Genomic DNA, 3,650 nt, shown 5'->3' with positions numbered 1-3,650 from the left:
CCATCCCACCTTCTCTTGTTGTCACTGGGAATAGCAGAAGTAGTAGTAGTAGCACCAATACGTCTAGGCAGCTTGTTCTGTTCCACTGCCTGATCTGTGAGGCGATGGGCAAGATGAGTAACATCCTGGATAGTAGCAAGGTGGGCCGACGTCACATAACTTTGAATCTCCGAGGCTAGACCCTTGAGGTACAATTCGATACGCTTGATCGGAGGGTCCACCATGGTTGGGCACAAGATGGCCAGTTCGTTCGACCGTTTCGTATAAGCTTCAATCTCTGACCCTGTCATCTTCAAATGATAAAGCTCCACTTCCAACTTGTGGATGTCTTTGCGTGTGCAGTATTCTCGTTTGATCAGTTCCTTGAAATCTTCCCAAGGTGTGGCGTTAGCAGCTGCTAACCCTAGAATCTGTACTTGCGCGTTCCACTAAGTTAGCGCTATTCCTTCGAGAGTGCCAGTGGCGTACTTCACCCTGCGAGCCTTAGGGCATTCACACATTTCGAATACTGACTCGAGCTTCTCAAACCAATGGAGTAGTCCCACTGCTCCTTCCGTGCCACCGATCGTGCTTGGTCGACAGTCCATGAAGTTCTTGAATGTGCAGACAGGTTGCTGTGCGTTCTGACCCGTTGCGCGAGAAAGATAGGTCAAGGTTAAGCGCGAGAGTTGGGTCACGAGAGTAGGATCTAACATCCTAGGATAGGTTTGGAATAGCAGGTTATACCTCCTGCTTGTGCGGCTGCAAGTGCCGCAGCAACTTGTTTGTTAATGAGAGCCCTCAACTGGGCTTGAGTCATGTTAACACGTCCAGAGGTTCGCGAATAGTGCGATGACAGAAGAGTGTAAGCACACAGGTGTTCTCAAGCAATAACAAATAGTGAGCAATGTAATCTAAGCATACCACGAGCAAAGTTCTATATAATTCTAGCAAGTAGGCAATAAACATAAACCTTATTACCTAGAATGTTGAGTCATGCACGTGGAGCGAAGCGTCGTTGTGGATCGTTGAGAGCACTGTTCTGGTTATAGTCTGGTTTTAATAAAAACGTTTTCCCATATTAAAACCAAGTTCTCTATAACCAATGGCTCTGATACCAATCTGTCACACCCCCAAAATCCACCTGCGGAGTATCACCGCTTGGGAGCGTGACTGACCAGGATCAAGCCACCAATCATATAGAACAATATATATATATAGTAAAAGTAAATGCTATTAAACCAAACCAAATCCATATGAAAGGTGTTCCAAAACATAAGTAAGTTATCATTGTTTAGCGGAAGCGTATAAATAAAACCCATCATAATAAAGTATCAAATGTTATAAGTGTTTAACAAGACAATCACGATCCAAGCCCACAACGACCAGCTCCTCCCTGTGCAAGCTCCATGTATCTAACGACCTGCAAGGCATGTAACAGAGGATCAACAACTAGTTGAGCGAGTTCACAGAAAGTAAATGCGTAATAGTAAGTTCGTTTGTAACATGTGGCTCTACTGGGCCGATAGCACGTTCACTATTCGTAATCATAAGTGTTCTTCACAACCGAGAACAGTAGTACGTACAAGCTTTACGTAGGTTTACGTAAGTATCCTTCACAACCGAGGATAGTAGTAAGTATAAATACACGTAGGTTTTACGTGAGTATCCTTCACAACCGAGGATAGTAGTAAGTATAAGTATACGTAGATTTTACGTAGGGGTCCTGCACAACCGAGGACAGTAAGAAGCATATGCATATGTGGGCTTTACGCATGTGTCTTGCACAACCGAGGACAGTAAGTAGTATAAGCATACGTAGGTTTACGTATGTGTCCTGCACAACCGAGGACGCTGGTATGGTAGTCTAGTGGTAGTGTCAGTATGAATCTATTCAACCTTATTCCTTCAATCCCATTCCCAACCCTGGGAATCCCATGCCTTAGTAAGGGTGTGAACTCACCTTGGTTTGCTCGGTATGCAAAGTAAGTGCTCAAAATAAATCAATCACGTCCTAGATTACGCACGTATACAGAAATCAGTTTATATGCTGGAAGTTCATGCATGCACATACCATCATATGAGATAACACATAACAACTACCAAGTGGCACATAGCACGTATTCTGAATCATATAAATCATGCGTATCAGTTAACAATTGTTACTAATTACAGTTAACTTCTAACGGAAATTAACCAAGTTACTGTGCAGATTTACCCCTCGGCGAAACACTTCTGTTTCGTCAAGGTTGTTTCGTCGTAAAGAGTCTTGGCGAAACACCTTTGTTTCGCCAATTCGGTTTCGTCAACCGGTGATTCGCCGGTATTGCATTTTATTTTCGTTCCACACAGCGGCAACAATATAATCCTAAAACAATAATCTAATGGCCCTCAACAGCTAGTGGGCCGTTACAACGACCAATGGCCATCTATGGGCCGCCCAACACACCAATCGGAGATGGGCATCTCCTCTGACTAAAGAATTCTTGATCGCCATAATAGAAATTCTTAGTAACATAAATTTCGGTTGGCAGTCACTTGCTATTGGGCCGATACATTCAGCCAATGGTTTTTATTTGGCCGCCCCTCTCTACCAAACAAATAAGTTCATGGATTGAAAATTAATTTCCTACACACACACATCGTATGCTTTCTGACTTTGTTCATGAAGCATGTGCACCTACTATGCATACTAGCCGCCCATACTACCCAATCCAACACTAGCCAATAAATAAAAACAAATCATAACAACACAAGCACATTCGTTTGTCAGTTTATGTTTGCCACCATAGTCAATGATATTGCTCATTAATACTACCACAAATGGCCGACATGTAACTATTGTTTCTATGTTTCTATTGGACCAAATCATTTAGTGGATTTGTAAATTATACAACACATACATATAACTAAACGTGGCTATGCACATATAATGAAGACAAAACTAGCCGCCCAAATGTCAGCCGACAACTCAATTACACATCATCCATCAATTTGATTTCCATTCATAAAGTCTTTCACATGATGATATGACATCAAGTCTTGAATGCCATAGAATGATTGGACCCCCTTTTTTTTAAATGTATGAACACATGTGCTGATGCACATATAATTAATGGAATTGACTTTTAAACAATCGATGCATACTGACATCCACATGATTTCTAGAAAACCATACACATCGATTTAATCATATGTTCACAATCATCACCCACTAACAAATAATATTCATGGTGTCAACAATTAGTCAATGATATCAATCCAAAAATCATAAATATAACTGATTACTAACCGGTTCTACATCAAACAAATCAAGATCAAACACTTAGCCATATTATCATTCGATCAAGCTATAACAGTAATCAAAGTCAAACAATAATAACCGTATACTAACCGAATGCAAGGTAGGAATCACAAGGACTTCGAGAGGATCCGGATAGCCGTCGGCTTAGAGAGAGAGAGAGGAGAGCACTAGGGTTTTGTATGTGTGGGTGTTTAGCAAACGAATGAGGAACAACTCCCTCATGGTGTGTGTTGTATGTACGTATACGAGAAGTGGGCCGACCCTTACTTGGGCTGCCCTTGATCCGAATGCAAGTTGTGGCCCGAATGGGTTTGTGCGATCGAGTAAGTGTTGTGCGTTTGGTTGTACGTTGTACAATCCACATATG

Source organism: Helianthus annuus, chromosome 12 (genome assembly GCF_002127325.2).
Source record: "Helianthus annuus cultivar XRQ/B chromosome 12, HanXRQr2.0-SUNRISE, whole genome shotgun sequence".
Taxonomy (NCBI): domain Eukaryota; kingdom Viridiplantae; phylum Streptophyta; class Magnoliopsida; order Asterales; family Asteraceae; genus Helianthus; species Helianthus annuus.
The sequence above is the reverse complement of the archived record's forward strand: the minus strand, read 5'-3'. Positions refer to the sequence as shown.